The sequence below is a fragment of the Eschrichtius robustus genome, chromosome 21 (genome assembly GCF_028021215.1).
Source record: "Eschrichtius robustus isolate mEscRob2 chromosome 21, mEscRob2.pri, whole genome shotgun sequence".
Classification (NCBI taxonomy): domain Eukaryota; kingdom Metazoa; phylum Chordata; class Mammalia; order Artiodactyla; family Eschrichtiidae; genus Eschrichtius; species Eschrichtius robustus.
The window spans coordinates 10,506,290-10,533,358 of NC_090844.1; positions in this window are offsets into that span (position 1 = coordinate 10,506,290).

Below are 27,069 nucleotides of genomic sequence, written 5' to 3' on the forward strand. Positions count from 1 at the left end.
TAAAATAATTAAATAAATAAATTTAAAATCTTATTTTTACCTCTACCCTATTTTGTTCGCAATTCCAGTAAGATTTCAAAAATACCCTGTATCTTTTCTTTACTCTTCGTTCAACTCATGGACGTTGTCCTCAGCATCGCCTTCCAGGGCCTCTGATGACGTTTCCATTATAGCTGCCATATGATTCATTCCCAAGAGTTCCCATGGGTCCCCCAACTGTTCACTTTTATGCCGTTGAGTCTTGTCTCATGGGTGCAACACTTTCCCTTATTTCTCTGACAATGTTAATTCTAGTTCTTGGTGTCGTCTTGTTTCCTTGGAGTCGTCCTGTTTCCTTGGAGTTCCAGCTTTAGTTGTTTTGTGTTTCTGTTACTTAATGTACTCTTTTGTGTCGTAAGTGTCTGGTAACCCTTAGTGCTCGGTTTATACTTAAGAATGAGACTTTAACCATGTCATTAAAAGCTTTGTGGGCCCCGGTAAGTCTTTTGACTGGGGGAACCTCACTTTTCAGGTAAACTGGATTTTTGTTAGGGAATCTCTGTATCAATATTATAGGATTTTTCCTCTATCTGCATCCACTTTCAGTACTTCTCCTGGGTGACTGTATCTCACTGGAGATTTGCTGGTGGAAGGGCTGCACGAGGGTGATTCCCACTGCAAGTTTACAGATGTTGAACCCGTCTGCCTGGTCCCCATCTCTTGACCCCCTACTCCCTCCACTGGCCTGGCCTGGAGAGCCTGTCTGTTTTCATTTCCTAAGAAGAGGAACCCACCATCTCTTGCGTGTGCTGCACATGAAATGGGACATCAGGGACGGAGCCACCTGGCAGCATGAGGTGGGGGAGGGATCGGGTCCTCACTCCCTTTCAGTCACTTTCAACCGCTTCTGCAGGGGTGGACAGCCCCCAGGGACCCTTCTGACAGCATGATTAAGAGTCCAGGTTCAGCTAGGCCGGCTAACACTCCTCCATCCATTTCTAATCTGGCGGGAACATAGGCGCTTCTTTGGTCCACTGTTCTCCCTACCTAGTTGCTGTTGTCATCCTTAATACTATTATTTTATTTTTTGGCATTTTGGGAAGACAAATGATTAAATGTGTAATTTAATTGGAATATCCTGAAATGTCAAATGTCGATTAAGAAATGGCATGATACCAAATTTGGGTGGTAAGCACACCACACACACCAAGACACACACATGCACACAATGCCATCCTTTATTTTCTACTTTTTCTGTTCTTAGATGTTCGATTATTAATGGCAATATGTCCATTTTTTCTACCATATCTTTTTTTTTAGTAACTCATGTGAAAAGTGACATATTGTAGGTAACACAGGGTAAAACAAAAGAAAAGTCTTATGCAATTATATAGATAGTTACCAAAGTCAGAAGTTAGATTGATTTTCGGATTGCATTTCTAGGCTAAGCCAATAGACAGACTCCCAAAGTCATCAGGACAGCATTCTGGAGATGATGGATCAAAATTCTTAAACACTTAAGGCTTAACGGAGCTCAAGAGGAAATGACATGAGCAGCTGAGAGAAGCATCTTTACCATCAGAGGAGCAATAATTTTACAGTTCTGCAGTTTATGAGGGTGTCCTCATGAAGCAGTGATCTGATGGCAAAATACATGTCGTTGCCACCTTGCTTTACGAGAACAATGCTGAGGTACAAAAACTAAGGCTGTTTGGCTTAATTAGCGATGTTCAGCACCCATGGCCTCATTTCCCCAACAGCACACGAGGGCAGCTGCCTGCTCCCTTAGGTTGTGAGGTCACATCACGTGCTTAGTCCATTGTGTGGAATTCCGCTGCCCAGAGGAAGCTGGAGAGAGAGCCCGGGAGCCAGAGAGGGTGGTCCTGCTGAGCCAACACCGACCTGGAAGGCCTTTGAGGAGCCAAAGAATAGACACTGCCACCAAGGATGCACGATCAAGTCAGCGCTCAACATTCACCAGGATAGAGAGAAAGAGGTAACAGAAGGGTTACCTGATATGCCTTAGTTCTTAGTTAGGATTCCCCTGAGAGGAACAGAACACACACACACACACACACACACACACACACACCTTATTTATGGAGAATGTGATGATTATTTTTAATTTTGTTTCTTGCATTTTTTTCTGTTTCCTACCATTTTTTTCCTTTTGATTGTAGTCTTTCCCCTTCATGTTAAAAAATTACTACTTTGCTGGAGATTATCTCAGACAATAAAACAAAACTAAGAAATGTTCAATTTTATCCTTTGGTAGAACGTATAGAGTACTATCACAATTTTAGGGAATTGTTAAAAAATTGACATAATATATATTTTCATTGTTTTTAGATTATAACTCCATTTATCTATGCTCTTTATAGCTTTGTAAGTAATTACATTTCCATAAAAGTTTACACACTTACATTTTAAATCCAACAAATTAGTATTATGAATACAATTATTTTTTACACAACTGTGCATATCTTGCCTTCTGTGTTAAATGTAATTGTACCAAGCAAAAGCTGGTTAGAGAAAACATTATGGATATTTCAGAGGGAGGGCATCTAAGGGTTAGAGTTTAAGGAATTGGCTCATGTGACTGTGGGGCCTGGCATGTCTGTGAGGCCTGTGGGAGTCTGGAAATTTAGGCAAGAATTGATGTTGTCCTCTTGGGTCTGATCTTTGCAGGGTTGCAGACTGGAAACTCAGGCAAGGTTTCTATTTCATGGTCTGGAGGCAGAATCCCTTCCTCAGGAAATCTCAGTCCTTGCTCTTAAGGCCGAGTAGATGAGGCCCACCCATATCATGGAGGTTAATCTGATTAGACAAGGCCCACCCATATCATGGAGGCTAATCTGCTCTACTCAAAGTCTACTGATGTAAATGTTACCTTATTTAAAAAAATACCTTCACAATGATATCTGGACTAGTGTTTGAACAAACCACTGGACCCCATGGCCCAGCCAAACTGACACATAAAATTAGCCATCACACCTCTAAAAAGAGTTCTGTGTCTGCTCTCACATGAGGCGATTTTTTTGTTGGGTTGCCCCTTCCTTTGGAAGATGCAGAATTTATTTGTCATGACCACATGGACCTTTAAGTCAAATGAAGTCTGCAGTGTCTTCAAATCCAGCACTTGTTAAGTGAAACATGCTCTAAATCATTTTGTAGCAAGGTAGAGTTCTTATTTTAATTGGATTCATGTGTCTACATTAAAGTAGATAAACTTACTATTAAATTATCCTCTCCCTCAGAGAAAAAAAGAAAGGAAAATAGAAGGATAAACACATACCTAGGTAAGAAAAGAATGGGATGGGATCTGGTTTCAAGGAAACACTTCTGGCTTCGAATCCCTGCAAACAACCCAGCTTCTAGCAGAGATTTTGAAGCTCACTTTCTGCACAGTCAAATCACTTAATTTGTTTGTATCTCGGATCCCTAAGCGTAGAAAATAGCTTGCTTTCTTTTCTTGCCAAACTCCCAAAAATACATAGAGAAATCCTCCAACAACTTCAAAGATCCTGGAGCAAGATGGGAAGGATAAACAATGAGATGGTAAGCCCCTCTGGAAATTCACATCCAAAATGTTGATTGACATCGTATGCACAGAGGAAAGAATTATGCCCTTATTGCAAAGCAGCTTATTTTATGGTTCCTTGTCCAGTGTGAGGGAATTAGGTTCTGACTTGCCTTTATATTGCCTATCAGTGAAATACATAAGAAACTCCTTACTTAACCATATTGAGGAACGAATAGGATTTAGTTCCTTTGAAATTATATATTTGATTTTTTTAAATTTATGTATCTTCATTTGCACATTTTAGTAGATTGCTTTTTCAGTTATATTTTATAGGTTTGTTGTTTCATGGTGAGAAAAGGATTATTGCTATCAACCTTAAAAGGAAAGTGTCCATTTGCCTTACATTTGAAGGGAATGCTATAGAGTTGGTATTTCTAGTTCATTCTATTAAAATAAATTGTTATTTATCATCTGAGGTTTCAATTTTACATCAACAGTTCATATTATTTATGATCTTTTGGGAGATCTGTCTGGAGTGTGATTCAGTGCCATATAAAGTCATGCTTTTCACTAATTTACTAGTAATTGCTACTCCCTCAAAAACGCATTTTTAAAAATTGATGTATAATTTTTCATTTAGAAAATAAGTAAAGACTTTAAAAAGAAAGAAAAAATAAGGGAAGAACATTTGTAGTTGCAAAGGTTTTTGCCTTCAATGTATCTCACCAGTATTCTGTTCTGAAAAGATAAATAAATCATTTAACCAAAGGTATAAAAAATACCTCAAACATGGTATTTCAGCAAAAAGACAGCCATTTTGCAATATATATTTATATAATCTTACAATTAAAAAGTTGCTTTCTTTTAAATTTCATGAGCATAAAATTTCACATTGAACATTTAAATGTAAAAAATATGAGTTATTCTAAGCGTGTAGTTTTTAATCACGAGGAAAGTCTACATTTTTCTCATGCGTAAAAGAACCAAAAAATGTTCCTCACTGTGTGATGGGTTCTTTAATTACTTGAAACCAGAGCTGCTTCAGGCCTCTTATAATTCGGTTGAAAGTCCTGTTGCTGAGCTCCTATGAGCCCCTCCACCACCACTGTCACTCAGACTAACGGAAGCGCCACCGTCTCAGGACACCAACACAGCTCCACATCTGGTGACAACTCCTGGGAAAAGGGGAGGGAGGGACAGAGAGTGAGGAAACGCCGCCAGATGCTTTAGCCGCGTTAGCCGCGAAGTGAGGTGCTTCGTTCCCGCCCACATTTCACTGGCCATGCCTGCAGTCAGGGAAGTAGGACTTCCTGAGACAGAGGAGGACCAGATATTGTGAATCTCATTGCAACTGTCCTGGCCACACAGTGTAGACAGAGTTAAGGGCAGATACTCTGGGGCTGACGGTCTGGAATCCTGACACCGTCCTTTGCTGGCTGTGTGATCCTGGGGCAAGTCCCTCAGGCTCTCCACACCTCAGTTTCTTCATCTGTGAATCTAAGATACTATAACTACTCCTGGGGTGCTAGCGAGAATTGAGTTAACGGGTGTTAAGCACTTTGAACAGTGCCTGGGACCCACTGAATGCCCCGTAAGCATCAGCTGATATCGTGATGGAAGTCAAGCAAAGGCCCAGTTACACCCTAGCAAGACCTTATTGCTTAATTTTAAGTGCAATAAATAGGAAAGTCCACACGAAGTTTAGAATTTCCTTCATCACACTGTAACTATACTATAGAGCTGAGGCCAAGCTTCGCTGGGCCTTGGCATCAAGTACAGGATGATAAAGGGCAGGATGGTTGCAATCCTCTTGGCCTCCTCCCCCAGGGAATACTTAATGGAACACTTTGGCATGACGCTCACAGAAGGCTCCAGACATCTGCCTGAGTTGGAGACGCAGAGACAGCTGGCTTTGCAGGAGCAAGTGTATTCTTAGAAGAGATAAAACTTTGCTGCAAATAATTCAGATTTTTGCATTGGAGAAATTCAGGAAAAAACAAAACATTATACAATTGTGGTACCAAATAAAAGAGCTTTTTTTCCTTTTCTTGGGATTTTACCCCTGGTTCAATAAAGGAAAATTATTTTGCTACAATTCTATGCCTGTGAGCATATGGTGCAATTAGCAAATACATACGTTGTTCAATAATCTGTGTTCACAGATACATGCATTCAAATATTATATTTATTTCCATGCGGCTAGTTTTTAAAATGACAGTACTCTTCCTCAGTACTGCAAAAGGGAACATTTTTCTCAACCCCTCTACATTTTGGTAGCAGAATTCATCTGGAAAAATGTATTAGTAGGTAATTTAAATGTAAAGGGATATAATCATGGAAAAATCATCAACTTCTGTCAAAAAAAATAATGAATGCTTTCTAAAAGTATTATATCGATTATTATTTAAGTAATAGAATCAATAAATAATTGATATTCTGCTTTAAGTCATTTTAATAATACATGAAGACTACATTAAGAAATATCTGAACGTAAACTGAATCCTATTTAAGGTCAGCAGCCATAGTTTCATAAATGAACAGTAGTGCTTCTGTAGAAAGTGATTTTTAATAGAAGGGCTGCCAGAAGAGCTTATTAGTACCTATATTTTTTCTGGAAAAAAAAGTCTTAATCTACCTTTAATACTATAACAAACTTTAATTTGTTTCTTCTTGACTAACTTGATAGTAATGAGTCCTTTCACTACTCTTTTGTTGTTTCCCTAGAAACTGCAGTATGCACCCCTCACTCATTACAGCCCAACACAAAGTGCACTGTTGCACAAAAACCTGGAAACTTCGAGCACCTTCACTCCCTTTACCTTCCTCTCTGCATTTCTGTAGTCATGCATTTTTATTCTACATATATTTTAAATAGCATAGGAAATTATTATTACTGTTTTTACAGTTGATACTCATTTAAGCCATTTACCAACAAATTTATTTTTTAAATTGTCCTGGGACTTCCCTGGCGGTCCAGTGGTTAAGACTCCACACTTCCACTGCAGGGGGCACAGGTTCCATCCCTGGTTGGGGAACTAAGACCCCACATACCAAGCAGCACAGCCAAAAAAATTTTTTTTAATTTTAATTTTTTAATCCTCTATTTCTCCCGGTCCCACATTTATATAGAAGGTAAAGTGGTAAAAAGAATTGGAGGCCTTCATTTTATTCTCTTGTATTTTATTGCTTACTGTGTAGCAAGCATTCAGTGTATCCTCACACAAACATGAAAGAAGATAAAACGGAGAAATTGTGGTAAATCTTTAATAACTTGCTAACGTTTGCATAATTAATAATCAGCTAGTCTGTTAAATCAGCTGAACTCAGGAAGGTGAAAAGAGAACTTAACTTTATTCTTCCTCAATACTTTCACCTGTAGGTTTACTGTATAGATTTATTCTTCCCCCAACCTTTGGAGGGAATCTTGAGGAGAATCCATGCTTTTTCATTTTACCCTCAAGTAGTAAAATGTCCAGTTCAAATTAGTATAAAAATTCCAATCTTGCATCCAATTGAAAACTTCTGACATCACTTGAATCAGCCCAACTTTAGATCTTTCCAACACGTTCTAGTTCTATGTCCCCAACTTACTCATAGAGAAAGGCACGTCAGGGAAAAAAGAGCATCAAGGCAGGAAGAAAAGTCCTGTGTAACCTGCACGTTTGCAGGGTGGCTTTGGAGTCGTCTCCTGTGGGGTGCTTGATGGATTCTTTGCAAAGCCCCCTGAGAAGGACGATCAAAAGGAGTGACCGTGGTCACAGTTTTGTGGATCGCCTGGTCAGTTTTGCATTCTCACCTGCTGTACACAATGACACGCCTGCAGTCTTTTTCTGCTGACACCCCCTTCCCCCCCCGTAGGAAGCTCTGTGGGGAGAATATTTCAAGACGGCGCACCTGACCATTGGGAGGCTGGTGGGCACCCCGTCCCTCTGTTAACGGTGAGTGGAGTACAGCTCCCTCCCTCTCCAGCTGTCTCTGTTCGCTATGCCTCAGGACCTAGTCAACTAGGGTCAAAACATCTCAAGTCACGAATCTGAAGCTGTCCCCAAATATCAGAAGGAAATGGTCCTGAGACTTTCTCCTAAGGCCCCTCCATCTGATAAAGGTGACAGAGCTTCCTCACTGAAGAATGACAACTAGTGCTACTTTTAGCCCTTCAGTCCCCAGTGTCTCCCTTCCCCTCAATGTCTGTGACAGGAACACAAAAGCAATTTCAAGATATCTTAGCAAATCCTGCTTAGACTGTCTCATAATTAATGCACTAAACCCAGCTTTTGAAAAATCAGCCAAAACACAATCACTAGATTCTGTTTTCAACTTCATCTTACAGTTGGAGAAACCAGAGTTCAAACCAAGTTTGCCTAATTCTTGATTCTGGGCTTCTTCCTTTAAGAAGCTGTGCACACAATACATGTGGGTTAAGATCCAGGTAGAAGAGGAGAAACATCCCAGAGATGTGGGTTTCACTTCTGTTTCTACCACTAACTCCTTGTGTGATTTTAAATATGTTATCAATCCCTTTTGCACTGGAGCCATCCCCTTGCTCGGTAAGCAAGCTGGAATAAATCAACCCAATGGATCCAAGAACAGACCATTTTTAGGTCCAACAATCTACGTCTCCATGAAATACCTTCCCGATTCAACTCCCAGGATTGTCAGCTGATGGACACTGTTGCTTATAAAGATCAAAAGATCCTGGGGACCTTTAAGACTGTGCCTGTGCTTCCCCGTTATATGCACTATACACAAAAAAAGAATTGTTATTGATTCACTTACACTCATATACACACAGAGTTATTTTTAGGAGAGTGAAAACTATCTAGTGGTCCAGCTCAATGAGCTGGTCATTGTACCAGAGAACAACTATTAGGGTTGGAAAGAAAATTAAAATCCATCTAGTTTCGTGAGTTCACTCCCTGTACCCTATTGCATATCTCAGGCTCACAACACAGCTCTTATTTCTTCTTCAAAGCATAGTGTTCTCAGTGTCCTGTGATGCTCTATAAAAAATGTTTTCAGAATAATGAGGTAATGAAAATTTGATGAACCACTAAGTATACCTAGAAGTTCCCACTGCACTTTTTACTTAACTGTTGTATGGAAAATCTGTTTTATAACCATTGGCCTACAGCTCTGTCTCTCACAACTGGGGTGTGAATTTCTTAAGGACAGAATTGTGTTTCTCAGAGATTTGCATTCACCGATTCTCATAAGTTTGGCTCCTACCAGGCCCTCAAGAAATGTTGGTGGAATCTGTAACAGGAGATGTGTTGGATAAACTTATTTCTCATGCAGAAGAAAAAGATGAATTTGTGTGGTTATGGTGGCAGAGAGATACACTTAAATATTTAGAAATTTGGATTTCTTCATTTTGTTTAATTTAGAAAGCTATACTCATTGTAGCATCCACTAGGATGAACGAAAATTATACCAGATTTAAACTGAAGCATCAGAGCAGTCCTTCGCACTGCAGAGTCAGAGCTCAGCACGTAGTGGTCAAGCCCCCATAATATCATCAAGAAGACCCAGGTGGGCCTCTCCCGGGGGTGTTGTGTGAATTAGCTCAATGGTGACTGTAAGGGGCCTTGGTGATGGAAAGATCTGTGTACCTGATAATTCCTGTTCTGATCACAGGGACCAAGACTTTCTTCATCGCTCTGTGAACAAAGGGCCAGTAGATGAACTTGCCGTAAGAGGTAGCTAACAAAAAGAGGTGTGAAAATGTAGAATCATACAGCCTCTAGAATAGCTGAATTTTATTAGAAGTTTGCTTCTATTTTGTGCTGCTGATAATGGCATCAAACCAGGCAAAATAATGGGCCCTTTTGAGATCCTGGAAGGCATCACAAAAGAGTGCGCATTTTCTTTGTGTTAAAGATGTATGACTTTCCACACAGAGCAATGTTCTCAATACTGTCGGAGACTGAGAGCAAGTTGCTAGAAATTTAGATGATATAGGATAGGAAAAGACATGGGTGACAAGATGACAGAGAGAAATATCCTGCTTTCAGAAGTACCATGTCCAATGTATTTGTTTTTCCTGGACCCAATTTTTACAAAAAGAGGCAAACAGAGTATACCTTAAATTTGGGTCATCCTTTCTGTTATTCTGCCATAGAGATAGGTTTTGTTTTCGGGGGTTTTTTTTGTTTGTTTGATTCTAGGTTGTAGGATCAGAGGGAAAGCATGTATGAGACTTAAGTCTGAATGAGTGAACTCCAATCCCTGCTGTGGGATTCTCCTTCCCAATTTGATTTATTTGAATTCATCTTAGTGATCGCCATCATCACTTATCTTTCATGAACCTGCTGGGAAAAGGCAGCTTGACCATCTACCGGATGAGTTTCCAGTAAAATCAAATCATGCTCCTTTGTCTGATGCCACAGGGAAGGCTGCCGAAGAGGATGAGGATGGAGAGCAAAATGGGGAATCCAAGAAAGTACAACTAAAAAACAGTGGCCAAGAGGCCACCAACCCCAAGCTGTGGAATTGGTGGGCAGTGAAGCTGATTTCCATTGACCTTGTGTCAACAGAATGAGAAGTCTACCTGCCCCTGGGCCATGGTGACTTAGACAGCCAACATCGCAACCCTACTCGCCTTTCCCCTCCCAACTCGAACGTGTAACCTACAAGGTCTTCTCCTGCATCAGTTTTGAGCATCCTTTCTATCTTTTAAGCACTCTAATAGTAATGGGAGTGGGTAGAGGAAAAGAGAGAGGAACCAAAGAATCCATGACAAAGCCCCCACTTAAACCCTGAATAAAGAGGTTTTCAAGACTTTCAGAAATAGTACTGTTTGGGGGGCAATGGCTGATTCTGAGAGCTCAGTCGAAAGCTCATTCTACAGTAGCATTCGCCACAAACGTGTTTGTCTGATTCATTGGAGAAGAAACAAATAAAGAACGAGACAGTTAACGATTCCAGCTATTGAGGATGAGGTTAGGGTACTTTCCCCACAACCAGAAACTGCCCGGCTTCTCTCTCGCTGTGGAGCCAAGTAGCAACACGAAAGGAACAAGACAGATTAATCCCCGCACACTCTACCCACTAATCCCTGCCACCCAGTAGGCTCAGCATTCTCCCCGTCAAGCAGCTTCCAAGCTTCCAAGGAAATCACAAGATGGATCAATCCAATGCTTCTCATCTCCTTCCTCCGTCTTATCCACCTTCTGATCAGATAGTTCAGGGGCAGCAAGTGGATAAAGGCCAGCAGCCAGCAGCAATCAAAGGAGGCTGGTGGGTCGCGGGCAAACGAGAGTCCGGTTCCACGTGGTTAGTAACGACGGTCTTATTATTTCTGATCAGTTATAAACGATACGACTTCTCCCTGCAACAACTGCCTTCAGTGGTCCCTTGGTTTTTTATCCTCAATAAGAGATAAACATAGTAAACAGCAACTTTGAAAGTGACCTGCTACCCTTTCTTTTGCACTAACCATCTGCAGGCCGCAGTGTACTAGGCGCTCCTCAAACTGTGATGTGCGTGAGGATGGCCTGGAAATCTGACAAAGATGCAGGTTCTGATTCAATGTGTCTGCAGCTGGCTGCCAGGTTCTGCATTTCTGTGCTCTTTTAGCTGCTACATGAACCAGAATAAAAATTCCATGAGCTTCCAGGACGTCCGTATGCACTTCGTATGTCAAAAATATTATGTAGTAGATTAATGAGTCAACAGATCCGTGGGGAAGTGAACAGCTGGTAGAGCTGCACGTAATTTTCACCGTGTGTGCAGGACCCTGTGGCCCAACCACAAGACCATGAGGAAAATGAGGGACCCTCTCTGCCTGGTGGCTGCAGAGGTTACAGTGTGGTGCCCACCACGTATTACAGGTATGTGATGAAACCTGTCCCCCAGAGAGACCCCCGGATTCACTCATTCTACACCGGTGGAGAAAGCCACCACAGATTCCCCAATGTGACTCTGGATCCAAGTGGGGATCGTTGATTTAACCCCTTCTGACTTGTTCCTATGGCTTCATTGTGTGTTCATAGAGATTTTGGGAGCCCTACCTCATGTCAGAGAGGCCCTGAAAGGAACGAACATACGAGGTGATCTGGGTGACCTTTCCAAGCATCCTTGTAGTTCCATGGTCCCAGGAGACCAGGGGCTCTCCCAAGCGCACCCAGATGCGGTGTGTACGGTCCCTGAGCTTTCGAGGAACTATTTTTTAGGAGGAATGTGAGATTTTGCTTAGTACTTCTATGCACTACAAACTTCAACTATATTCCTTTTATGTTTTTTTCTAAACCTAAACACTATAATATACTATTTTAATGTTTCTCATTATAAAACATATGTTTAACCAAAGGACAGATTATTTAAATAAGTGCCAAAGAGACATCTAATCAAATCATTACATGCAAAAAATGGGAACCAGTATTAAAGATACATTTCAGCCATGTGAAGTTTTTGTAGGCAATATTTATAATGATCTGAAAGCCAAGTTCCTATCTCCGGTTTGGCTCTTTTTATAAATTTACACCTTTAAGCACAATAACATATTTTTCTGCACCTAAAATCACACATAATAGACTATATTAACCATGTCTTACCAATATTCCAAAGGATAACAAGCCCAAGCAGGTACTCCATTATCTTTAAAATTTTTTCCAGCTTTGTTGAGGAAAGGTTGGCAGGAATTGTGTATACTTACATTGCATATCATGACGTTGGTTTGTTTGTAACGGGTCCAACGGGTGAGATTTAGCGTACGTGTTCATATGACAGGACAACCACAATCAAGTTAATTACTCGTGGTTACTCTTCATATGTGTGTGATCCCAGTGTCCTCAGCGCCTTCCACGTGCTGTTCTTACCCTCGTTCCCTCTGGACACTGGGGAGGGACGGGGGTCTCCCAGCCTGCGTGATGCTCTTACACGACACCCAGGCTCAGGGCTTGTCCGTAGCTGGTCCTTCTGCAGAGGCACCGTCCACGCTGCCCTGAGTTGTCCCATCTCAACTGGCGACAGCTGCTGCTCAGCTCCCTGCGAGGAGTCCCAGAGCGCTTGGCTCCCCCCAGGGCTCACCGAAGCTGTTTCCACCGCAGGACAGCGGGCCCCCTTCTTCCTGGGCCCCTCCTGGACCAGCTTCTCCATATCAGAGCCCCATCGTCTGAGACTTTCAGGGCCCGCCCCGCAGTGTTTCCAGGACTCTTGGGCTTTGGACCAGGAGCCTAGGAGTTAAAACATGTCGAGCTGCATAATGACCGAACTATCTTAAATAACAAGGTTTTAAAAATTAATAAAATAAAATCAGAATTACCAAAAAAAAAAAAAAAAATCGTGTTTGTTACATAGGGATGGGTTTGCTCTGCCTGTCAATATTCTCACAGTGCCACCTAATGGAACCATGAAATAAATGGAAAATTAAGAAGATGGAGATTAAGAAGATTATGAAACAGTCTACCGCATTCCGAAGGCACTTTTTCGCCACGTTTGTGCTGTTTTTCGAGCAATTGATCATGCATGTTTTTCAAATAATTATAATTTCAATTGGATAAAAATAATACACACAGAAGTCATTCACAGAATCATTCTTTTGCATCAGCATGAAAATAAAGATACTCAGAACTTTTACTTTTTTGCTGTTTTGTAAAACATGTAAACACAGAATTTAATTTTTTTCTTCTTATTTTTAGAAAGACTAGAAGTGAGACAATGTAGTATTTTGAAAACTTTGGGGGTTATCACAATTTAATTTAGTATAAAATATGTAATATAAAGTATAATTTAAAATAACATAGTCACATGCACTTTTAAACTGAATTTTTTTAAGAAGTAGATCTTCAGAGACATTGCGACAGATAAGGAGTGCGTTTAGGAGGGTCGTTCTATGTCAGCTGTTACGTGGGTGACTGTGTCCAATTGAATGTTGTGAAGGTCATTGTCCACAGATTTTCACAAGCCCCACACGATACCTCTGTGTGATACATGCCTTGTAAACCTCCAGGTGGCCTGTGTGACTTTGAATAAAATATATAACTTTCAGTTGTGTTCTTTGTAATTTTATGCCATTTCCTTTTCATCTCAATGGACATTTCCTGATTGCTTTTGACACTCAAGTAACTGTTAATATAATTATTTGTTCACTTGTCTCTCCTATGCTTCTGTCTCTCTTTCCGGACAAGAACTCTATGTCAACTCTCTATATGCCTAGATTTCTTGGGGGTATAAAACAGTGTATAAATCATCGTGAGGTGATACAGTGGCCAGGAGAGCTGTCACTCAGCCATTTCAGGTACATAAACAATGTACATTTATAATGCATGTTGGACACAAACTCTGGATACCGCTGAAGATGAAATTACACTTAGGCTGTTGCTGCATTCTAATTTTTTAAGGGACTTTATATTTACTCTTTCTATTGCTGTTTTGAGGGAAAAAAACCATGAGGGACTTCCTTGGTGGTCCAGTGGGTAAAACTCTGTGCTCTCAATGCAGGGGGCCTGGGTTCAATCCTTGGTTGGGGAACTTGCGTGCATGCCGCAACCAAGAAGTCCGCATGCCACGAGGAAGACCCGGCACAGCCTAAATTAATTAATTAATTAATTTTTTAAAAACCATGAAAATCCCAAATCCTACTTTGGTGTCTAAACTCATGTTCATTAACTCACCCAACACATCCATTTATCATCACTATGTAGAGATGAGACCAATAAGATAATGTGCCTTCAAGGAGTTCAAAATGGAAGGGTAGAAACATTGAAATTGCAAAAGAAAAAAAGGCTGATTATTTCAATTATATAATTTTGAAAAACCCAGTGTGACAACAAATGGAAAGGTTTCTGAGACCAAGATAATCTGCCCAAATCCTAGGAAGATGGTGGGGAACTGAAGCACTTTGTTATCACTACTGACACAAGCTGGAACTCGTCATGGTAGCTAAGGTCCCCAAGTCATGTCAAAGCATAAAATTAAGATACTCAGAATCAGTGGGTTTTAGCAGCCTTGCTGCTTCTACCAATTTTCAAGAAGATTGTTTAAGTTTATCTTGAATCCTCTTTGGATATTAACTTCTCCCCATTTCATGAAAAATGACATTCCTTGACTAAAAGTGATGTAGATAAAATGTTGAGGAAAACTGTGAGGACAATAGGTAAAATGTACGTACATAACAAGATCACAAATAAGTAGTCACTGGTAGAAGTTTTCTATAAAATGCACTGTTCGTGTTCTGAAAATTTGTCCTTGAATCTCAGTTAAGTTTGCTCTTCTAGGAAATAAAGATCATCAAAATAATCTTGAAAAAAACTGAGGAATTTGAAAAACCAGATAAAAATATAAACATTAAGCCTGGGAAGAGTTTCATGTCTAGGAAAAATGCAGAAGATAGTTCTAGATGGTTTTCATTAATATAACAAAGTTTTAAAATACGCCTTGAGTTCAATGTCTTAAATTCATAATGAACGTCATATTGAATAAACTGACAACAAAGAGATGCTAGGGTTTATTTAATAGAAATAAAATGTTAAATCACAAAATTCAAAATAAAAGACTCAAAAAAGTGGTTAACCTTTGGGGGTGGGTGAGGAAAGGACACTTACCATTAACCTTCTAAGACTCCAGGACACTGGGCTTCAGAACCTTGTAAGGGCACTTGGTCAGGTTAAACCTTGCACCATTCATGAAACATTCTTCAAAGAGCGGGAGAGTCCAGCTCTAGTGAACTTGATGAGCGGGGTGTCTACTGTGGACAAACCTGCTTGAAGGAGCCACTTGAAATTTTCCTAAAATGGGCCTGATTTTCCAGGTGAGGCTTTGGAGGAATAGGTAGTAACAGGCACCTCTAAGGTCGTGTAGGAAATACCTATAAAAGATGGGCTGGGCTTCCCTGGTGGCGCAGTGGTTGAGAATCTGCCAGCCAATGCAGGGGACACGGGTTCGAGCCCTGGTCTGGGAAGATCCCACATGCCGCGGAGCCACTAGGCCCGTGAGCCACAACTACTGAGCCTGCGCATCTGGAGCCTGTACTCCGCAACAAGAGAGGCCGCGATAGTGAGAGGCCCGCGCACTGCGATGAAGAGTGACCCCCGCTTGCCGCAACTAGAGAAAGCCCTCGCACAGAAACGAAGACCCAACACAGCCAAAAAAAAATTTTTTTAATAAATTAATTTAAAAAAAAAAAAGGGCTATGAGGACAGTCAGAACCACACAGCAATGACCATGGCACTAACTACTAAAGTTATGCATGCAGCAGGTTTATGGAAAATCTAGCAGTAGATGTTTTGATTTTTTTAGAAATATTTTTGATAATAATATCCCAGTTCTATAACTTAATGTCATAAATATTCTTATTTTGTAGTAATTTCACATAATCAATGCTTTAAACATCATATATTTCAATTCTGTGTTTCCTTTAAAATATTAATAAAATTCATGAAGCATTTAGAATGAAATCTGCACTGTATCTGCTCGACACCTGCACTGGCTTCTCTAGTTGTTAACCTGCACGAGGAATGTCTCTCTATTGATTTTTATCTTTCTTCTCAGCTCTCATTTCGCTCTTTTGTCAGATTCCTCACAAAATACAACTCAATTCCACTATAACCTCTTGAAACCAACGTCTGGTCCCATTACTCTTAGAATAAAAGGTGTGTCTTTCAACATATACAGTTACATTTTCATTAGCTATTTACTTGTGTTTTGAAAAATAATTGCTAACAACTGGTTTTTTAAAATATCAGCAGAATATATACTTCAAATTCAATTCTAGTGGTTATTTAGTTTTATATGGTCAAACTTTTCAGATTCCCCAGAATTACTGTTTGGTTTCAAAGTTTAGAGATAGGTCAGCAAAGAGAGAAACTCATGCACAAGTACTACAGGCTCAGGAAATCTGACAACATCTAAATTCTGAGTCAGCTGAGGGAGGGCGGTACATCCACTGTTCACATGGTCAAAGCCCTAGAGGCAAATGGGTTCGAAGAGATGTCAAGTTCCTCCATCTCCCGTTGTAAATAATCTCCGAGAAAACGGAATGCTAACCCTGTAGGAGCCTTTTTCAAAATTATCCAAAGGAGGTAAATTAAAGCAGAAAAAGTCTTCAAAGCCTTTATTTGAGATAGTTCACCCTCAAATAAAGAACTGGGTGTGTCGCCAAAGGCCTGTGGGAACCAGGGCATTTGCACTTTTCTGAACGGAACTGGTCCTTGCCATCTCCAGTGCAAATGCTCCTTATGACAGACGTGACCACAAACAAATATGCCAGGCTGACCTGGGGGAGGCCAATCAGGGCTTGTTTGTTGTTTTTTCCTGTGGTAAATACCCGTAACATAAAATTTACCATCTTAACCATTTTTTTTTAACATCTTTATTGGAGTATAATTGCTTCACAATGGTGTGTTAGTTGCTGCTGTATAACAAAGTGAATCAGCTATATGTGTACATATATCCCCATATCCCCTCCCTCTGGCGTCTCCCTTCCACCCTCCCTATCCCACCCTCTAGGGGGACACAACATCTTAACCATTTTAAGTGGACATTCGGTGGCATTAAGCGACAGTCCCCACCATCTTCTCCAGAATGTTTCATCTTCCCAACCTGACACTCTGCACCCACTGAACACTGACCCACCTTCACCCTCCCTCAGCCCCTGGCAACACACCCTTCTACTTTCTGTATTTATGAATCTGACGACACTAGGGATCTCATATGAGTATTTATCCTTTGATGACTGGCTTGTTTTACTCAACATAATGTTGCCAAGATTTCATCCTTGTTGTAGCGAGTATCAGAATTTCTTCTTTTTAGGGCTGAATGGTATTCCACTATACGCCCGTGCTACGTTTACTTATCCATTCACCATCTATTGATGGGCACTCGGGTTGCTTCTATGTTCTAGCTGTTGTGAATAACACAGCTGGAATAAGCTGGGGTTTTTAGAAGAGCTGATGTTTGGTCCATGTCTGCATACCAAGCAACCACTGTACGGAGGAAACCGGAAACATGAAATCATGCACATACATCCCAGAAACATTTCTAATCAAGCCCACCATGTCCTTGGGATCCCCAGAGGGAAACAGTAAAAGGAGAAGATACACTGCGTGAGCCAAAGGCTGGTGAGGGTGAAGAGACAGTGACAGAGCAGCTTCAGGGGCAGTTAACCTACTTTCATTTGACCTCACTCAGGATCCTACAGCAGAAGCGCCTAGCCTCACGCTAGCGGCTGTGCAGAGGTGCAGACACGACTTTCCGTAACCTTGCTGGATGAGCCCCCAGAGCACTGAGGGTGCAGGGTGAGCACACATCTCTCACGTCAAGAATGAACGATCTGAATGAGACAAAAGTACGTGTGTGGATCACGCCAGTCATGATGGTGGGACGTGTGCTATGGCGAGGACACGTTCCCAGATAAGAAGGGCTTCCTGGAGGAAGTGCCGTTTTTAAGCTGAACTCTGAAGGATGAGTAGGCGTTGCCCAGAGGTCAAGAAAGGCAAATCTTATTTCACGCAGAAATGGGATGTTCCGAGCCTTTACCATAAAGTACAGCAAAGTAATTTTAAGAGACCACAAGTTAAACATGGCTAAGGCAGAAAGAACAGGGTGGGGAAGGATGGTGTTGAGAGAGAAAGCAGGGAAAAAAGGCTCCTGCAGGGCGTTGTACGCATGCGGACGAGATCGGCCTCTGTCCTGGTGGCCGTGGGGTCGCGGGAGGGTTTTAAGCACAGAAGGGTTATAATGAGATTTAAAATTTAGAAAATACCCTTCTGTCTACAGTAAAGAAAATTGCTTAAGGCTTGCAGAATTGTGAGCAGGACAGGGCTTATGACACTGAGGATGGAGTAGAGGTCAGTGATAATTGAGGCCAGACTGCCCATGGAGGGAAAAATGGGCATCTGGGAGCATTCACGAGGATCCAGGCACTGGTGGTCCAGTTAATATAGAGGGGTAAAGAGGAGGGGCTTCGAGGCTTCTTTGGTTTCTGGATGGAGAAACTAGACCGCTGATGATGCCATGCATTCAGCAAGGAATACCAAGAGGGGTCAACCAGAAGGACAGAGATTATTAAGTCTGCACTTGAGGGCTTTCCCATCCTCATGTCCTGAGTGCTCTTAGATGGGCAAAAGGTAGTGCTGGGGGTGGGTTTACTAGGATGAAATATCCTCAAGTGTACTGGCAATGATCAGTCATCCACCAAGAAAATAGGGAATCCGTGTTTAAGAGGAAAGCTCTCACGTCTCAAACTACAATTTCTTCCATTCCTGACCTTGTAGCTTGGTGCTTCAGCCCCGTTCCACCATCAGAGTTTGGTTCTTCCATCAGGAGATAGAGCAAAGGCACCATTCTAATAGCACCTAAACTCATTTAATCTGTGTTTTCTCCAAGTACATCACCCAGGAAAAAAAAATGTGTTGGTCACATGTCTTCCAAAAAGAGGTGATATTTTAAATTACAGTTTTAAGTTATTATTTCTAAAATGTTGTCATTAAAAAGTCCATACTTAAAAATTAAATAATTTTCCCCTTTAGTAGTTTGTTGTTGTTGCTTTTCAATGCCACTTTCAATTATTCCAAGTTTTGTTTTAAAAATATTTCTCATTAAGTTAGGGTTATGTCCACTTTGATAAGCAAACCACAAAGGTACAGGTTTTTTTTTCCAGAGAGGTTTTGGGTTTTGAGGAGACTAATCATGAAATATGCATGGCAGCCGAGGTTTCAAAGCAGTGCCCAATCTGTATGCAAAATCCCAGGCTGAAAATCATAACTGTCTAAATCAGATACAAAGTAATTCAGAAAAAAAAAAAAGGACATTGCAACCACAGAGATCTCTTCCAGGTAGCCTTCTGGGGCCCATAAATTAACTCTGAAAATGTGCTCTCGGCCACAGCTTGGCACACTGGGTCAAAGAGTCTGAGCATTCCTTTTACCAAATGTGCAAAAATACAGCCCAGTTTTTTAAGTGAGAGAAGGGAAGAAAAAGAATGTATTGCTTTGAAATGCGTTTTGGTTCAGTTATAATTCAAAACCAGCCTCAATAGTTACTCTTTTGTTAGCATAGCTTGTAGCTCAATCTTCAAATCCTCATTTTTTTGGACAAAAGTCACAAAAATGGCCATCACTTACTGCAGACACTTACAGCAATTCATGTCCCTGTGGAGGGTGTCTGCCTAGCTTTAAACTCTGCAGCAAATTACCTTCCTTTAAGTTTAATGATTGCTAAGTTTCTTAGCTTGAAAATAGAAACGTCTTCTTGATGTCAGTAAAGCTTGCACTACATTTTGGCAGCATCAATCACAGAAGTTCCTTGGGAACTCTCTGGGGCGGGCGTTCTTAACCTCAAGAAACTTAACAACTACATCTGGCGGGTGGGTTCCACATCCAACCAACGGAATCCGAACTTCTATGTGATTGGCCGAGTCGTGTTTCAAAAACGCCTGTTCCTGTGATGCTGTGAGGTCGGAAAATGGCTGCTCTGGCGAGTGATTTGTTAAATTAAGGTTGAAGACAGGCCACATTTTGCTGAGAAAGTTAAAGCAAATGAATAAAATTGCGAGAATATAGGCCAACTTTACGTTTATCGCTTGTTTAAATCCTTCAAATGTTCTCTTTTCTCTTCCTTTTGAAAGAACCTGCTGGGGACTTTACGGCCCCCTGGGCCTTCGCTCCTGGAACCACGTACCGTGCACGTGGAGGGCTCCCCTTAGCCCCGCATCCTCTGCCGACCCCCTCCAGCTCATCAGTCTGCTCGTCTGCCTGCACCCTCGCCCCTTCCCAGACGCGGCTGTTCTCACCTCACTCTCAGGTCAGATCCAGCCCTGCCACCCGCTCCAGGCCCTCTGCCCCTCCCTGAGGGCCGCGTCCTCCCTGCGCTGACTCTCGGGCAGTGTGTGCTCGCCTTACGTTGGCCGAATCCATGGCTCATCTTGCAAGGGAATTGTAAACTCTGCAAGAATAACCATCTCCTCTGAATTCCTAGCAAGACTGTGTCCTTTCTACCCATTTAACTGGACAAGAGGCATCTGATCAATAAGGAGACAATGAGAAGATTATTCACAGCAGACCCTGATTAAGTCCCACGTCACTGCAAGTGCTGACTTGCTTCCCGACTAATTTCTGAGCTCCCTGAAAGCACGGAATACAGTTTGCACTCTGGCGCAGTCCTTTACACTAAGTGCTTAATAAAAACATTTGGACTTAACAGAAACAAATTCTCTTCCCCACGTCTGAGTTCTTTGATTTATCTTCTAACGGAGCAAATGCTTTCATTCCTCTGTGAGTAAAGGCAGGTTGCACAGACCCACGGAGAGCATGCTTCCCCTTTCTGTGCCCTCAGGTCCTGGGAATTGTGTTAAGTGACCCTCCTTTATCAGGGGTTAGCGCCTCCCAAATCCCACCGGGAATCAGATTTCTCTTTAGAGACTGTTCAAATAAAGGCACAGATCCTAGGCCCCATGGCAGCCTGAATTACAGTCTCCCTGTTGCAACCCTAAATGAGCATTTATTAAGATCCAGGCTTTGGGATCATCCCTGAAGATAGAAAATTGGGCAATTATGGATGGTCCTTCCTCTGAAGAGCTTAGAGGCAGATGGGGGACGAGGTGTTTTCATACAAATAAACAGGTCAGTACAATTCCCTGTGTTTCTTGAGGGGCACCCAACCCAGCTTGGGGAGATGGGGAAGCTGATGGTCTTGGAAGGCTCCCTGGAGGAGGTGAGGTCTAAGTTGAATCCAGCCTAGCCAGGGAACATCAAAGAGGAAAGACTGTTTGGGGAAGAAAGGGTGAAATATTCGCAGGTGCAGCAGTAAAGGAGAGCATGGAAGATCCTGAGAAAAGAAAAATAAAAACAACTTAAGATGAACAGAGCACAGATTACCAGGAGTGCCTGGGAGAGTGGAAGCTGAACAGGGAAGTAGATGTGGGTCCGAGGGGCCAGGTGAACCGTGCCCTATGATTTAGCTTTTATGCTGATAACAGTATGAACCTATACCAGGCTTCCAAGCCAAGAAGGGATGTGGTGGGATTAGAATTTTAGAAGTATTGCTCTGGCTACCTAAGGGAGAGAAGGTTAAAATCTACGTGCCTACGTATAGGCAGAGAAATCTCTGAGGAAAAATTCCAAGTGCTTAATGCAAGAGCTGATGGTGTCTTAGAAGGGCTTTTCGGCACAGAGGTCTGGTCAAGCACCAAGAAGGGATGGAGTTGCCCTGTGACGGTGGACATCGTTGTGGAGGGATGAGGACCTCGGGGAGGGCTGGCAGGGGCACAGCTGCTCTCAGGGAACAGGTAGAGGGAAAAAAACTCGCGAGGGGACCTGAGAAAGTGACCCCAAAAAGGCAGATGGGAAATGAGCTGAAATCAGTGTCCCAGGACCGCAAATGGGCATTTGGACGATGCCATTAACGTGGGTGTAAACAATCAACAAATCTGGGCACATAGCTTTATTTTCTTTCAGTCACACGTGTTTACCATCATAAATAGAGGGGTTTTTTTTAATTATTTGCTTTTTTTTTAAAATTTTTATTTATTTATTCATTTATGGCTGTGTTGGGTGTTCGTTTCTGTGCGAGGGCTTTCTCTAGTTGCGGCGAGCGGGGGCCACTCTTCATCGCGGTGCGCGGGCCTCTCACTGTCGCGGCCTCTCTTGTTGCAGAGCACAGGCTCCAGGCGCGCAGGCTCAGTGATTGTGGCTCACGGGCCTAGTTGCTCCACGGCATGTGGGATCTTCCCAGACCAGGGCTCGAACCCGTGTCCCCTGCATTGGCAGGCAGATTCTCAACCACTGCACCACCAGGGAAGCCCATAAATAGAGTTTTGAAAATGTGATTTTCAGTTTTCAAAGAGGGAAGTTAATCTCCATCAGCGGCCGTGGACTGAGCGCCCCCCTCATCCTCGTGTAGGTAGTGCTGGTCTTAGCAGATGCTGAGGGTCTGTTCCCTGCCTTCAGGGAAACTTCAGTGTGTGGCTGGGAGCTTGCAGGGTCCCCAGGGCTCAAAAGAACACATTCGACAAAGAGGAGGTGACATATTCTCAAAAGTCAGCTCCGCGACTGTGTAGCTTAAATGAGATGGAGTCGCACAGCTGGGAAGTGCTGGGGGGAGGCCGAGGGGAGAAGCCGGCACCACGGGGAGTGAGGGCTCGTGCCTGTGCCTGACGGCTGCGTGGAGGAAGCGGACGCAGTGGCGCCGACCCTCTGAATTACAGGTGGGCGGCAGAATGGATCAGAAACATAACCGTCTCCCATGAGAAAACGTGGGCATAGGTTCTTTCCTGACGCTTGTTATTAACTTTGTACAAAGGTAAACTGAGGCACGGTGAACTTTGAAAAGTCTGAGCAGACAAGGATTCACCAGAACGAGCGCGGACGGGGCGCTGGTAGTGCGGGGAGGGCTGGGCAGAGGTTTGTGGAGCGAAAACACAGAAGCAAAGCAAGGGAATTGTGGACGTTTTCCATTGGCTCTAGACTAAGCTGGTGCTTCTCTGAGAAAGTCCAGCCAGCTTCTCTGCCTTGTGAACCCAGGAAAGAGCCCGAGGGCCATTCAGCAGGTTGTCTATTAAGTGATAGGTCGCGTCTGAAAGACACCACGTGTTAGTGAGGCCAAGAAACCCAGACTCTGGCAGCCTGGGGAGAGATGTGGGTCCTCCAAGTCACAGCAATAAAATCCCAGCTGAAACGTCAGTGAAAAATAACAGCGATGTTCCCAACAAACATGGGAACAAAAGGAGGGGAGAAATCTGGCCTCCCTCGACACACGGATCAAGTGTTTGTAAGAGACGCCGGGTTTTTTTCAGCATCATTACAGATGAGGTGATCTGGGAAGCAGGGGCAGGGAGGTGAGAACTGATCACGGCCACAGAGCCTGAAGTTAGGCCGCGCTGGACCAGGTGGTGTGGGGCTGGGGATCAGACCGCAAGCCTGTCGACAAGTCAGCACGAGAGCCAGTGGCTCAGGATGAACTGGCTGACCTGGGAACGCAAACACTGCCTGAGCCCATTCATCCATCAGTGATTTAAATGCAGTTACAGGAGCTCTCATTAACGTAATACCAGCAACAAACCAGAGGAAACGAGAGGCCACCTCCAAAGGGCAGGAAGAAACAGACATCGCTTCTGCCTGAAGCAGCGAGCGCCCAAGACGGGAGGGGCCCAAACGCTGACTCTCCTGATTACGTCACCGGGATTGTTCCCTTTCACTGGGTGGTCTTTTAAGACCACTTGAAGGCAACATGCACTCTCTGCTGCTGCTTAAAGAGAGCGAAGATACACAGATGGTGAGGGGACCACATGGGGCAGAGGGCAGGCTGGCGTCACCTTGCTGTCCCTCCTCCGCGGTCCTTGCTCCCGTGAGGGGCACCTGTCTGACTACCAGGCAACTGCCTTTTCAGATTTTAAAGTTCAAGAGTGGAAGATACGTCCATCAGGTTTGATAAATAAAAGCAAAATTGGCCTCCTCCTTTACTGTGATAAACTTTTGCACAGTATGAAATGATGAAGTGTTTGCCAACACATATTTGCTGGAGAAAAGCACCCTTCTTATCTTCTCCGAAGCGCCCTGGCTAATGTCTTCCCATCCTAGAATGACGTCAGGCTGGAAGCTTCGAGTAGGTGCTAATGATCTTCAGCATCTCCCTGCAGCTCCTGGTGACTCTCGTTGGACAAAGAGGAGACGCAGAGCTGGTGACAGCAGGTGAACGAAGGAACAAGGACACTTGGAGGAGTCGCCAGGGAACTGCCCGTGGTCCTAGATCCGCGTTGAAGCCGAGGCTCCGGAGACGGATTGACCACTCTGCTGTTTCTGCTGCTGGGAAGGCCGCTGTGCGTCCTCGAGTTCTGGGTCTCGGCCCAGCTTAAAGCCAGGGGCCCACACTCCACGGAGCCTCCCAACTCCACCCAGTGGCTTAGAGGTGCACAAGGCTGCGTAGGTTTGAGTGCCTGGTCTGCCCCGTGGCACCGTGGGTGAGAGCGTGCACTTCGCTTTTCAAGGTGATTCCCGTTCAAGCCCAGTCTCCGTCGTGCGAGAAATACATAGTGGATGGGCAGGTCGGACTCACTCTCCTGTTCTGATGTTTCCACAGGTGGGCCGAGGTGGGTGCTGGTCCCATGTGACTTCCCTTTCCTGGGGGAGAGGGAGAGACGGACAGACAGAGGCAGAGAGACAAAGAAGGACAGAGAGAAGGAGGGAGAGAGAGACAGAGAGGGAATAGGCAGAGACAAAGAGAGACAGACAGGAGGATGGGGAGCAGGAGAGACAGAAACAGAGAAAGACAGAGAGACAGTGAGAGGGAGGGAGCAGGAGGGGGCAGGACGGAGGGAGCCTGTAGCTGTGAAACCTCTGGGACGTGGAAACCTTGCTAAACGTTGCATGTGAGCACAGGAGCAATTCCACCGGGAAGGAAACTAGACTAGATCACCCCAAAATATGCTTCTTTGACATAAAATGTATTTTGAGCTAAAGGCACTTAAACAGCAGATGCAAGAAAAACGCTCAACCCTCCCTTTTTCTTCCTGGAAGCAGAGATAAGCCCATAGGGAGGCTGTCTGCCCTCTTCCAGAAGGAAAGGCATATTCCCGGTGTCCAGGACAGGAGTTGAGACGGCGGGGACCCAGGGCACTGATCCTGTTGAAAGAGCCCACCTTCCTCTGCCCCCAGCCCCGCAGCCGCTCCCTGATGCCTCTCCTCGTCACCCCGACATAAAGCCCCAAACTGCTGCCAATTAGGGCTGCAGCTGTCAGCTTCTCCTCTGAAACCAAGACAGGCTTCCGTGTGTCGTGAGATCCGGCAGCTCTCTTGACGGGCTCAGCTCACGCATGGTCATCCCCCCTTGCTTTCCTTGTCCTTCTGACCATGATGTTGTTTAAAGAAGCTGTTTCCCCCTTGGCTGCCCTCTTCCACTCACCCTGGAGTCCAGATTCTTCGTGCTCTCTGAATGAGCAGTATTCTCGGCGTTGGTCTCATGGCATCTTACACCCCTTCTCTTTCCCCAAAGCGAGTTCCACCTGCTCTGCCCCGGGATGGAGGCCCGAGCACCTCACCATTCAGCCAGGCGGATGCCACCGTGGACCTCAGTTCTTTCAAAAATTCACTGCCTGTAGATGAAATTTTACAGCCATGCTGTAAAGAAATGCCTGGGGTTTGTGAAAAGCCAGCTGAGAACTCACTGCCTCAGAGAGCTTAGGGAGGGGCCAGGTGTGGGAGGTTTTAGTGAGCCTTATCTGGGTCCAAGGGCAGTGTGACCTCTGGTGAATTTTCCAGCTTCCCTAGGCCTCCGAAAAGGATAGCTCAGGTGATGTACATGAAACTGAGTATCAGGCAGCTCATAATTATTAAAAAGAGATTTTGCACCTATTTATTTTTACTTTGTTGTCCGCTCTCTGGCTAATGGCAAATACCTAGAGGTCCACTTTAATATGTAAGATCATCTGGATAAACCTAACAGGTTAATACATTTTCACATTCGACGATTTTCCTCCTGGAGTGGGAGTTGGGGGCAGGGGGATGCCAGGATCCTAAACACAAATAGCTATTGTCATAATTTACAACTGACATTTTATCTGTATTAGAAGTTTTTACCCACCGTTTGGGGAAACTTTAGGGAAAAAATAAAGGGAATGAATTACGAAGGGCAGCTAACTAATACCAAGGATAATGGCTATCTTTGTGGAAATTAAATGCCTGTTTCTAAGTGCCATGCACACCCATAGTGCTTACTTATGTCCTGAAAACTGTGCACAGAAAGTGTCCTCGGCTGTGAAGGCCCGTGTGCAGCCGTACTCCCAGGCTGCTGAGCCCGGAACCCTGGGCACATCTGTCTTCACTGCGCTGACACTCACACCGGGGCCTTGGAGTTCTTGAACCACTTTCACTGAGATTACAAACTCAATTATCTTGTGATTTTCATCCAAAATAACCTATTTGGTTAACAAGGGAGAAATTGATTTCACAACAGAATTGGTCAGGACCATTTGAAAACCTAGCACAGTGAGGGAACTGTAGGGAAACATTACCCCGCTGGCACTGGGCCCAGGACAGGCTTAATAAACATTATTTGATGCGGGTGCTGATAAGAGAAAACTTCATAAGGCATAGAATACGGTACCAAGCCAGCGCCATGGTCTGACTTCCTGATGGATCTCCATTATCTTTTGTTTTCCTGGAAACTTTGAACTGAGCTGAGGGGTTTGGGGCAGAAACAGTAGTAACAGATCCGGAGACGGAGCCTGTCACGTGGTATGCTGCAGAGTTTGGCAAAAAAAAGTCATAAACGTGTATTTTATTCCTGAGCTTGTGTTTGGAATCCCCTGCGACCCTGGGAGCCCCGACAGACGATGCTGTGCCGCAGACAGTCCCTGAGGGCAGCTCCCGGCCACGTGGGTTCTCCGCAGCCAGACTCCAGGGCCCAGACCGTCCACGCTGCAGACGATGCAGCTGAACAAGGCACAGCCCGTTAATCCAGGCGAGTTCTGTGCAGCAAGCCTGGCTTCCTGCTGGACATTCGCAAATACAAAGGCCTGAGGTACGATCACGCCCCTTGAAAACGTTGCAGCAATAGAGTACAAAGTCAAGTCACTTGTTTAATTATGAGGCGCTTTTCCTGTGAAGGTCTATCTGAGAGAGAGAGAGAGAGAGTGT